Raw genomic sequence first — 12,797 nt, forward strand, 5'->3', positions numbered from 1 at the left:
TCTGGGGAGGCAGGATACTAAATCTGGGGAGGTCGGATTCTAAATCTGGGGAGGCAGGATACTAAATCTGGGGAGGCAGGATACTAAATCTGGGGAGGCAGGATACTAAATCTGGGGAGAGAGGATTCTAAATCTGGGGAGGCAGGATACTAAATCTGGGGAGAGAGGATTCTAAATCTGGGGAGGCAGGATACTAAATCTGGGGAGGCAGGATACTAAATCTGGGGAGAGAGGATTCTAAATCTGGGGAGGCCAGATTCTAAATCTGGGGAGAGAGGATACTAACGTCTCAGTGCCGAGTGGTTCCCTAGAGCAGCACACGGAAAGTCTTTAGTACACTACCCCATACACAAAACGGAACAAACACATTGAACACAAAGAGCTAAACCTGAATCTTATCACGCTATACTTACAATCCCAGCAATGCCGTTGACTCTGGCCCACAGGTTAATTGTTGTTACTGGAGTACACAGGGGTAGAGTGAAGGTGGGTGAGGTTAGTGGACAGAGGTGGAGTGAAGGTGGGTGGACAGAGGTGGAGTGAAGGTGGGTGGACAGAGGTGGAGTGGAGGTGGGTGGACAGAGGTGGAGTGGAGGTGGGTGGACAGAGGTGGAGTGGAGGTGGGTGGATAGAGGTGGGTGGATAGAGGTAGAGTGGAGGTGGGTGGATAGAGGTGGAGGTGGGTGGATAGAGGTGGAGTGGAGAGGGGTGGATAGAGGTAGAGTGGAGGTGGGTGGATAGAGGTGGAGTGGAGGTGGGTGGATAGAGGTGGAGTGGAGGTGGGTGGATAGAGGTAGAGTGGAGGGGGGTGGATAGAGGTGGAGTGGAGGTGGGTGGATAGAGGTGGAGTGGAGGTGGGTGGATAGAGGTAGAGTGGAGGTGGGTGGATAGAGGTGGAGTGGAGGTGGGTGGATAGAGGTGGAGTGGAGTTGGGTGGATAGAGGTGGAGTGAAGGTGGGTGGATAGAGGATAGAGGTGAAGTGAAGGTGGGTGGATAGAGGTGGAGTGGAGTTGGGTGGATAGAGGATGGAGGTAGAGTGGAGGTGGGTGGGTAGAGGATAGAGGTGGAGTGGAGGTGGGGGGTGGATAGAGGTGGAGTGGAGGTGGGTGGATAGAGGTGAAGTGAAGGTGGGTGGATAGAGGTGGAGTGCAGGTGGGTGGATAGAGGTAGAGTGGAGGTGGGTGGATAGAGGTGGAGTGGAGGTGGGTGGATAGAGATGGAGTGAAGGTAGATGGATAGAGGTGGAGTGGAGGTGGATGGATAGAGGTGGAGTGGAGGTGGATGGATAGAGGATAGAGGTGAAGTGGATGGATAGAGGATAGAGGTGAAGTGAAGGTGGGTGGATAGAGGTGGAGTGAAGATGGGTGGATAGAGGTGGAGTGGAGGTGGGTGGATAGAGGTGGAGTGGAGGTGGGTGGATAGAGGATAGAGTGGAGGTGGGTGGATAGAGGTAGAGTGGAGGTGGGTGGATAGAGGTAGAGTGGAGGTGAGTGGATAGAGGTAGAGTGGAGGTGGGTGGACAGAGGTAGAGTGGAGGTGGGTGGACAGAGGTAGAGTGGAGGTGGGTGGATAGATGTGGAGTGGAGGTGGGTGGATAGAGGTAGAGTGGAGGTGGGTGGATAGAGGTGGAGTGGAGGTGGGTGGATAGAGGTGGAGTGGAGGTGGGTGGATAGAGGTAGAGTGGAGGTGGGTGGATAGAGGTGGAGTGGAGGTAGGTGGATAGAGGTGGAGTGGAGGTGGGTGGATAGAGGTAGAGTGGAGGTGGGTGGATAGAGGTGGAGTGGAGGTGGGTGGATAGAGTGGAGGTGTAGCAGCCCAGAGCCGTCAGAGTGGGGTTGGAAATACGCTGCTGCTCTGTGGTGAGGGAAGCAGAGCGCTCAAGATCCCCATGAACAGGACACCCTTTGTCTCCTGAATAAATAATATGTGTGCAGAGGTGAGCCTGGGCTATTTTCGCGAAAGGCTCTGGTCACTGCCCTAAAGCAGCCCCAGGCACCATTTCAACGCCCCTAGAAGACACACTGGCAGCCTAGCAACCACAGACCGTAGCCTATTAGTAGGGTAAATGTAATTCATTCCAGTTATTTAAAGCCACAATTGAGCAGGTTTGAAGCAGGATGTTTTCTATACAGAACAGCCCTCCATCAAATTTAAATAATTTTGATTTCGGACATTTGAACAGCAGGACTACAAAGAGTACTTTTCCAGTTTTCCCAAGCCATTAATGTGTCACAGCAATGTGTAAATATCTAATTACTCCCCCCACACCTTATCATTCCAGCCTCTAGTAAACCAGACAGCTGCTCCACTACCAAATATATCAGTGTCTCTGAGCACCAACTGGCCTAGTTGTTACTGTCATAACAAAACCAGAAATATTAGGCCTTACATCTGTTCAAACGGTCTCAGTTTTCATATCTAACATGATAAAAAGGTGGAATTTCCTCAATTCGTCTCCATTGATAAGATTTTTCAAATAAATTTATCAAATAGCTCATTTTACGTATTAGGCATATTTATTTAGGCTATACAGGGAGAGAATAAAAATAACCTAGATGTAAATCTAGCCAGTTTGAGCCCATGGCACACGGTTTATGAACTGATACACAAAACAAATGTTTCTATTTAAATTATTATACAAAATTCTTGCAACCAAAATAATGCTATATATATGGGAGATACAACCATCCCAGCTCTGCTGATTTTGCTGTGAAGAGACAGAATCCTTAGATAATTTGTTTTGGTACTGTCCATATGTAGCTTGTTTTTGGTCGCAGGTTCAGAAATGGCTGAAGAATTGCAACATTTATCTGGAGCCAACTCTGCAAATAGCACTGCTTGGTGATTTAAAAAGTCATAGTCAATGGATCAAGAATACTCTTAGCAAAAAGGTTAATCTTTAATTTACAATCTGTCGAAACTATGAGAATAGAAAAGGTTCAGAACTGTTGTGGAACATCACAGCACAGTTAAAAAATATATGGCAAATAGACATCAAAACTGGATGGTGTTCAGATAGATGGGAGGTTGCGGGTAGCTGAAGGATGGGACTAAAAACAAACAAAAGATAATTATTGTCAAATATACTGTGTCCGTAAAATGTATATAGTATGTATAAGCTGGGTGTAGAAGCCTGATGTTGTCCATTAGTTTGCTCCAATTAGGTGAGGGGTGGTAGGGTTAGGGGGAAATAAGGGAATACATATATACAAAAAAATATATGGGGGATTTGGAAATTATGCAGACAATTACATTGATGGAAGCCACAATCTATCTGTGGGGAAAATTGTGATCCCCCAAATAATAATTGGGCCCTTCTCAGTAGAACTGTAGATTTTCAGTGCTGAACATTTCCAGTTCGAAATCATATGGCAGAAACCAGTATAAAATAAACCTGTCTGGTCACCAAGAATAGATGGCGTAAAGGCCACGCGGTTTATCACCTATCAGGGACTAGGAGTAATCCTCGATTGCGTCAATCTTGGCCATGTGGTGTCTAGAAAGCAGCAATGTCGCATTGTGGCCTACAGCAATTTCCATTCAACATTATGAATATTCAAAGATAGCCTACATGTCCTTGGTGATGATTTCCATGAAGGAGTGACCAAGCACTTCGTCAAGGTGGATGATGTGGCAGATTCCATTTGTGAAGGCTGACTGGCTGAATGACGACCATGAGGGCATGGCATAACGCCTCGATCACAAGGACAGCGTCATTGCGTTTAGGTACAACGGAAGTTCAGTACCAATCAAAATGGTACGCAGCAGCATCATATGTACGCAGCAAAAGTTCAACATTCACCTTCCGCTATCATTTCTGTCAAGCCGTCTACACACACAATTTGATGCATATGTTCGATAAATTGAAAGTATGCACCACACAGAACGCACTGCAACTGCTTCTGCAACGCAATGCTGCAAGGCAAACGCAGCTTTCCATTGGAAATGAATGTACAGGACCAGTCAAAAGTTTGGACACACCTACTCATTCAAGGGGTTTTCTTTATTCTTACTATTTTCTACATTGCAGAGTAATAGTGATGACATCAAAACTATGAAATAACACATATGGAATCATGTAGTAACCAAAATAAGTGTTTAACTTTTTAAGGTATAGGGGGCATAATCTAATGTTTTGCTTTCGCTGTAAAGCCTTTTTGAAATCGGACAATGTGGTTAGATAAAGGAGAGTCTTATCTTTCAAATGGTGTAAAATAGTCATATGTTTGAGAAATTGAAATTATAGCATTTTTAAGGTTTTTCGTATTTCGCGCCAGGCGCTAACATTGGATATTGGCGAGGCGTTCCGCTGTCCATAAGAGGTTTTAAGGCATATTGAGCAGGGCTAGAGGCTCTACAGTGAAATAAGACAGTAATCACTAACCAGGACAGTAATGGACAAGGCATATTGATATTAGGGAGAGGCATGCGCAGCCAAGTGAATCGTATGGGTCCAGTGAGTGGTTGGGCTGGCTGGGGACACGGTGATTCAGACAGTTAGCAGGCCGGAGCTAGCAAGCTAGCAGGCCGGGGCTAGCAAGTTAGCAGAAGGGCCTTAGAGGGACATCGCAATGGGGGAAAGTCTGTTTTTGCCTCCTCGTGCGGTGACGTCGATAGACCAGTTGTGGAATTAGTAGGGTTCCAAGTAGCAGAAGGGTCCAAGTCCAATTGTCAAAATGGGTATAGTGGTCCAAGAAACTGGCCAATGGATCAGCTAACAGCCTTGCCTTGATGACAGCTTTGCACACTCTTGGCATTCTCTCAACCAGCTTCATGAGGTAGTCACCTGGAATGCAATTCAATTAACAGGTTAATTAACTTGCTAAAAGTTAATGTGGAATTTCTGTCTTAATGCTTTTGAGCAGTTGTGTTGTAACAAGTTAGGGGTGGTATACAGAAGATAGCCCTATTTCGTAAAAGATCAAGTCCATATTATGGCAAGAACAGCTCAAATAAGCAAAGAGAAACAACTGTCCACCATGACTTTAAGACATGAAGGTCAGTCTATACGGATATTTTCATGAGCTTTGAAAGTTTCTTCAAGTGCAGTCGCAAAAACCATCAAGCGCTATGATGAAACTGGTTCTCATGAGGACCGCCACAGGAAAGGAAGACCCAGAGTTACCACTGCTGCAGAGGATAAGTTCATTAGGAGTTACCAGCCTCAGAAAATGCAGCCCAAATAAATGCTTCACAGAGTTCAAGTAACAGACATCTCAACATGAACTATTCAGAGGAGACAGGCCTTCATGGTCGAATTGCTGCAAAGAAACCACTACTAAAGGACACCAATAAGAAGAAGAGACATGCTTGGGCCAAGAAACACGAGCAATGGACATTAGACCGGTGGAAATCTGTCCTTTGGTCTGATGAGTCCAAATGTGAGAGTTTTGGTTCCAACCGCTGTGTGAGACGCAGAGTAGGTGAAAGGATGATCTCCGCATGTGTGGTTCCCACCGTGAAGCATGGAGAAGGAGGTGTGTTGGTGTGGGGTGTTTTTCAACAGGACAATGACCCAACACACCTCCAGGCTGTGTAAGGCTATCTGACCAAGAAGGAGAGTGATGGAGTGCTGCATCAGATGACCTGGCCTCCACAATCACCCGACCTCAACCCAATTGAGATGGTTTGGGATGAGTTGGACCACAAAGTGAAGGAAAAGCAGCCAACAACTGCTCAGCATATGTGGGAACTCCTTCAAGACTGTTGGAAAAGCATTCCAGGTGAAGCTGGTTGAGAGAATGCCAAGAGTGTGCAAAGCTGTCATCAAAGCAAAGGGTGGCTACTTTGAAGAATCTCAAATATATTTTGATTTGTTTAACACTTTTTTGGTTACTACATGATTCCATATGTGTTATTTCATAGTTTTGATGTCTTCACTATTATTATACAATGTAGAAAATAGTAAGAATAAAGAAAAACCCTTGAATGAGTAGGTGTGTCCAAACTTTTGACTGGTACTGTACATTCACTTCCAATGGAATGCGCCGTTTGCCTTGCAGCATTGCATTGCAGAAGCAGTTGCAGTGCGTTCTAGGTGGTTCATTCGATAAATCGAACATATGCATCAAATTGTATGTGTAGACGGCTTGACAGAAAAGATAGCGGAAGGTGAATGTTGAACTTTTGTTGCATACATATGATGCTGCTGCGTACCATTTTGCTCAATAACGAGGCGTAACATGCTGATCAGACCAGCTCCGTGCGTGCACCATCCTGTGCATGTTAATTTTGTCTATCTCCACCAGACATGGTCATGACATGCAGGTTAAAATACCTAAATCAACTGTGAACCAACTATGTTCATTTGGCGATAGGTCGAAACACACATGAAACATTCATGGACATTTAGCTATCTTGCTGTGGCTAGCTAATTTGTCCTGGAAAATAAACATTGGGTTGTTATTTTACCTGAAACTCATTAAGCTCCTATTTTTTTTTTTTTTTTTTTACATTTTAGTTATTTAGCAGACGCGCTTATCCAGAGCGACTTAGTTTCATATTTTTTTTCATACAGGTCCCCAGTGGGAATTGAATCCACAACCCTGGCATTGCAAGTACCATGCTCTATCAACTGGATCTTTGTAAAATTTTGACCCATGTTGAGTCATACAAAATCATGTGTTCTCTACTCCGACAATTAATCCACAGATAAAAAGAGGTTAGCTTTTAGTTTGTTTTCTTTGATAAATCTCTCCTTCTTCAGCTGTCTTCTTCTTCTGTGGATTTTATATGGCGGTTGGCAAACAACTTTAAGGTGTATTACCGCCACCAACTGGACACCTAGTTCATCTTTTAATCACCTACCTGTGTTAATGCTTTTAAAAACCAATGGGTAGCTGGGAGAGGCGGAGCTTGCAGCGCATCGCGCATCTAAAATATAACCAAGTTATATTTTAGCGCCTGGCTACGCAGACGACCTTGGCGCACGCAAGCAGTTTGGGTGAAACAATTGAATAACGTGTACATTTATTTCGCAATGCTCACACACACAATGCAGATGGACTGGCCACGTGCAATTCATCAACATATATGCATTTTCAGGGCTGCCAACTTTTGAAGAAAGTTTGGAGTGGGATTTGCTGTGTGAATTTCCTTGCCCACTGGCACAAACCCTAGAAGGGAGGACATTTAATATTTTAAAGCTAATTTCCTGCTATTCTACATATTTTGACAAGGTTTAGGGCTATGTCCAGGGTGGAAAATAAAATAAAAAACACAGGTCAGATGCTTTGAACATTAAATGAGCACTCAAAATTGGACTACTTTTTTGAGGGATGAAATTGAAAGTATGCTAATATCTTTTGAAAGATATATTTTTTTAGGTAGTTTGACACTTTATTCAGACAGTAATGAAATGAGATGGGGAGACAGTCAAATGGGAGAAGGCCATTGTTACATTTGGGAGGCGCATGGGGATGGATGGAGATAGATTTGGCTTCCAGACTCCGCTATTGTGCCACACCCTCAGTACGCTCAGGACCCCATTGCCAGAGCAAGCATAAATTATATATATATATATATCACATTTTATTGGTCACATACACATGGTTAGCAGATGTTAATGTGAGTGTAGCGAAATGCTTGTGCTTCTAGTTCCGACAGTGCAGTAATATCTAACAAGTAATCTAACAATTCCACAACAACTACCTAATACACACAAGTCTAAGTAAAGGGGTGGAATAAGAATATGTACATATAAATGCATGGATGAACGATAACCGAGTGGCAAAATGCACTAGATTGTATAGAATACAGTATATACATATGAGATGAGTAATGCAAGATATGTAAACACTATTAAAGTGGCATTATTCAAGTGACAAGTGATCCATTTATTAAAGTGGCCTATGATTTCGAGTCTGTATGTAGGCAGCAGCCTCTCTGTCAGTGATGGCCAAATGGGTTGTTTAGTTACTTACTCAAAATTCATATGCCAATGGTGGCAGGCTGTAATCCACACATGGCTGTTATATAAGATTTAGCCATGTGTGAATTGAGTAAGTGCTCAGCCGAAAGACGTTGGGAATGTGATTTTGAGAAAAATAATAATTCCCGTCCGCACATTTCCAATCATCTAATTTCACTAAACAACCCATTTGACCGTTGTAGCAAGCGACGTTATTCTAGCAATATTATAAGAGAGCAGAGGCCCATTTATCCGTCACAGAAACCGCGCAGCCACGCGTACAAGAGCGGCGTTGTCATGTCGCATCACCTAACGACCAATAATAAAGAAAACCTGCCAAAAGTATGGACTGTTGCCCGTTCAAATGATTCTATTGTAAAACAATTCATTGCTACAATTAAGTTTAACAATGTAACAATTAATTACCGCCTTTCATGTCAAATCGTGTGTGTAGGTAAGAAGAGTCATGTCACGCCTACTAACCTTGTAGAGATGAGAAGTGCGGCAGTCAGATCACTGTTTCCATTATTGCAACGCAACAAAAAAATACGAAGTTGTTGCTAATACCAATGCGATAACATTTAGGATAAAATGTAACACGATAAATGTAGCCTTTCGCTCCACGTGGCGCAAGCACCAAATAGTGACGAATGGCTGTGCTGCTGTAACAATTTTACATAGCGCGTAAGCTAATCTTCATCATCTCCCCGACTCGGCGTTACACACTGAGGTATAAATAAGAAGTTACACATACAACCAAATACAACATAGCTCACTGCTCGGATGCCCCTCCCCGTATGTCATCATAGCGCACTACTAGTTTTTCGGCCATCGACAATAGGTGATGGGCATTCCGGCTCTTTTCAGTGAGCCGGCTCGTTCGGTTCAGCTCACCAAAAAGAGCCGTCTCTTTTGTCTCCCAAACGGCTCTTTAAAAAAAATATGTTTTGTATTTTTTCAAGTCAAAGCGTTTGCGATATTTTGACTATGATTGGTGTTAAAACAATTCAAATTAAATTATTAAATGAAATCATACTCTACCTTAACCACAATGTATTTAAAAATGCATTGCTTTGTTATGAAAAATAATACCATTAAACATTTGCATTTAAAGTATAACTTTTTAAGGTATATAAACAAAGTGCATATAAATCTAACAATTCAAAACGAATACAATCTGAACAACATAGTAATAGAATAATGCACCATATCAAAGAAAAATAAATAACAATGTGCATCCCACTTAAAACATTAAACTGGTCCCTCTTTTCTCTCTCTTCTTTATTGCCATGTTATAACCAGCAGCACACAGCAATACTGACCATATTTTGCTTTTATGAGAGATTTGCATTCAGAAATGCAAGCTGCATCACTTTCGAGGGGCTGATGCGGTTTCTTCTCTCAGAAGACCCTCTCAGAAGGAATGGATGTGGCCAATATGCAGTCTCCCTGTCATGACTTTAGTAAGCCGTGGGTCGACAGAGGCCTTGTTCTTCCACCAGCTCCTCCAAATAGGATCGGACCTCCATTATGGAATCTGCTGAGGGATTCCTTCGTGCTGCATCCCCAGTTGCTCTCTCGTCAAACAGCATCCAAACAGCAGACGTTTGTGGCACTACTGCTGGTGCTTCTACTCCATCAGATCCCTCTTCTTTCTGTTGCCCTGGTGCCTGAGCCAGCTGACTGCTGGAGCTGTCCCTCCCTGCTGCTGAGATTATTCTTTGAAGAGCCTCATCAATCGCTCTGGCATCACTGAAGGCTAACTTCTTAAACCTGGGGTTAAGTGCAACGGTTTCTGATAGCACATGATTATATTCTGTTCATACTATACCGGCTCCGACGCTCGTCTTATGTGGCAGGGCTTGCAAACTATTACAGACTACAAAGGGAACCACAGCGGCGAGCTGCCCAGTGACACGAGCCTACAAAACGAGCAAAATCACTTCTATGCTCGCTTTGAGGCAAGCTGCACTGAGGCATGCATGAGAGCATCAGCTGTTCCAGACGACTGTGTGATCACACTCTCCGCAGCCGATGTGAGTAAGACCTTTAAACAGGTCAAAATACACAAGGCTGCGGGGCCAGACGGATTACCAGGACGTGTGCTCCGGGCATGTGCTGACCAACTGGCAGGTGTCGTCACTGACATTTTCAACATGTCCCTGATTGAGTCTGTAATACCAACATGTTTCAAGCAGACCACCATAGTCCCTGTGCCCAAAAACACAAAGGCAACCTGCCAACTGTCTTCCAGTTGAAGCTCGCATCTGCTACAAGACCATGATGCTTGCCTACGAAGCTGTGAGGGGAACGGCACCGCCGTACCTTCAGGCTCTGATCAGTCCCTACACCCAAAGAAGGGCACTGCGTTCATCCACCTCTGGCCTGCTCGCCTCCCTATCTCTGCGGAAGCACAGTTCCCACTCAGCCCAGTCAAAACTGTTCGCTGCTCTGGCACCCCAATGGTGGAACAAGCTCCCTCACGACGCCAGGACAGCGGAGTCAATCACCACCTTCCGGAGACACCTGAAACCCCACCTCTTTAAGGAATACCTGGGATAGGATAAAGTAATCCTTCTAACCCCCCCCCCAAAAAAAAGATATAGATGTACTATTGTAAAGTGGTTGTTCCACTGGATATCATAAGGTGAATGCACCAATTTGTAAGTCGCTCTGGATAAGAGCGTCTGCTAAATGACGTAAATGTAAATGTAAATGACTACAGACCCGTAGCACTCAAGTCCGTAGCCATGAAGTGCTTTGAAAGGCTCGTAATGGCTCACATCAACACCATTATCCCAGAAACCCTAGACCCACTCCAATTTGCATACCGCTCAAACAGATCCACGGATGATGCAATCTCTATTGCACTCCACTCTGCCCTTTCCCACCTGGACAAAAGGAACACTTATGTGAGAATGCTATTCATTGACTACAGCTCAGCGTTCAACACCATAGTACCCTCAAAGCTCATCACTAAGCTAAGGATCCTGGGACTAAACACCTCCCACTGCAACTGGATCCTGGACTTCCTGACGGGCCGCCCCCAGGAGGTGAGGGTAGGTAGCAACACATCTGCCACGCTGATCCTCAACACTGGAGGCCCCCAGGGGTGCGTGCTCAGTCCCCTCCTGTACTCCCTGTTCACCCAGGACTGCATGGCCAGGCACAACTCCAACACCATCATTAAGTTTGCAGACGACACAACAGGCCTGATCACCGACAACGACGAGACAGCCTATAGGGAGGTCAGAGACCTGGCCGGGTGGTGCCAGAATAACAACCTATCCCTCAACGTAACCAAGACTAAGGAGATGATTGTGGACTACAGGAAAAGGAGGACCGAGCACGCTCCCATTCTCATCGACGGGACTGTAGTGGAGTAGGTTGAGAGCTTCAAGTTCCTTGCGGTCGTGAAGAGGGCACGACAAAGCCTATTCCCCTTCAGGAAACAAAAGAAATTTGGCATGGGTCCTGAGTTCCTCAAAAGGTTCTACAGCTGCAACATCGAGAGCATCCTGACTGGTTGCATCACTGCCTGTTACGGCAATTGCTCGGCCACCGACCGCAAGGCACTACAGAGGGTAGTGTGTACGGCCCAGTACATCACTGGGGCTAAGCTGCCTGCCATCCAGGACCTCTACACCAGGCGGTGTCAGAGGAAGGCCATTAAAATTGTCAAAGACCCCAGCCACCCTAGTCATAGCATGTTCTCTCTACTACCGCATGGCAAGCGGTACCGGAGTACCAAGTCTAGGACAAAAAGGCTTCTCAACAGTTTTTACCCCCAAGCCATAAGACTCCTGAACAGTTAATCAAATGGCTACCCAGACTATTTGCATTGTGTGCCCCCCCCCCCCCTTTTACGCTGCTGCTACTCTCTGTTTATCATATATGCATAGTCACTTTAACTATACATTCATGTACATACTACCTCAATTGGCCCGACCAACCAGTGCTCCCGCACATTGGCTAACCGGGCTATCTGCGTTGTGTCCCGGCACTCACCACCCCCCAACACCTCTTTTACGCTACTGCTACTCTCTGTTCATCATATATGCATAGTCACTTTAACCATATCTACATGTACATACTACCTCAATCAGCCTGACTAACCGGTGTCTGTATGTAGCCTCGCTACCTTTATAGCCTCGCTACTGTATATAGCCTCGCTACTGTTCTTTTCACTGTCTTTTTACTGTTGTTTTTATTTCTTTACTTACCTATTGTTCACCTAATACCTTCTTTGCACTATTGGTTAGAGCCTGTAAGTAAGCAGTTCACTGTAAGGTCTACTACACTTGTTGTATTCGGCGCACGTAACAAATAAACTTTGATTTGATTTGATTCTGTGGAACTTTCTGTCCATTGATGAACATAGGGTGTCCAACCCTGTCACATGTCCTGTGGATACATTTGCTTCTCTCTGGCGACTGGCTGAGATTCGCTGCAGACCCTTACACGGGAGAATCATTTTTTGAGGCTGTCACAGCTGAAAAGAGAGAACAGTAACTAGTTAGTTCAGGTTCATGTTTTGTCTACTGATACTACATTCTCATCTACTGCTCATATACAGTTGAAGTCGGAAGTTTACATAAACGAGTTTTAATGACTCCAACTTAAGTGTTTCAACCACTCCACAAATTTATTGTTAACAAACTAGTTTTGGCAAGTCGGTTAGGACATCTACTTTGTGCATGACACAAGTAATGTTTCTAACAATTGTTTACAGATAGATTATTTCACTTATAATTCACTGTATCACAATTCCAGTGGGTCAAAAGTTTACATACACTAAGCTGACTGTGCCTTTAAACAGCTTGGAAAATTCCAGAAAATGATGTCATGGATTTAGAAGCTACTGATAGGCTAATTGACATCATTTGA

At 44.4% G+C, this 12,797-nt stretch overlaps 1 protein-coding gene across 2 annotated transcripts in view; it reads right to left on the bottom strand.

Annotated features, from left to right (window-relative positions):
- Window positions 1-8,788, bottom strand: part of LOC106608683 (equilibrative nucleoside transporter 2) — a 31,424-nt gene extending 22,636 nt beyond the window's left edge. The window contains exon 1 of one of the 2 annotated variants that reach the window (XM_014206783.3): window positions 8,394-8,788. The gene's annotated coding sequence lies outside the window, so the exon portion shown is untranslated. The remainder of the gene's footprint in view (window positions 1-8,393) is intronic. The other variant, XM_014206781.3, reaches the window with a different exon arrangement.
- Between the last annotated feature and the right edge of the window lie 4,009 nt (window positions 8,789-12,797).

The sequence above is a fragment of the Salmo salar genome, chromosome 07 (genome assembly GCF_965601325.2).
Source record: "Salmo salar chromosome 07, fSalSal1, whole genome shotgun sequence".
Lineage (NCBI taxonomy): Eukaryota > Metazoa > Chordata > Actinopteri > Salmoniformes > Salmonidae > Salmo > Salmo salar.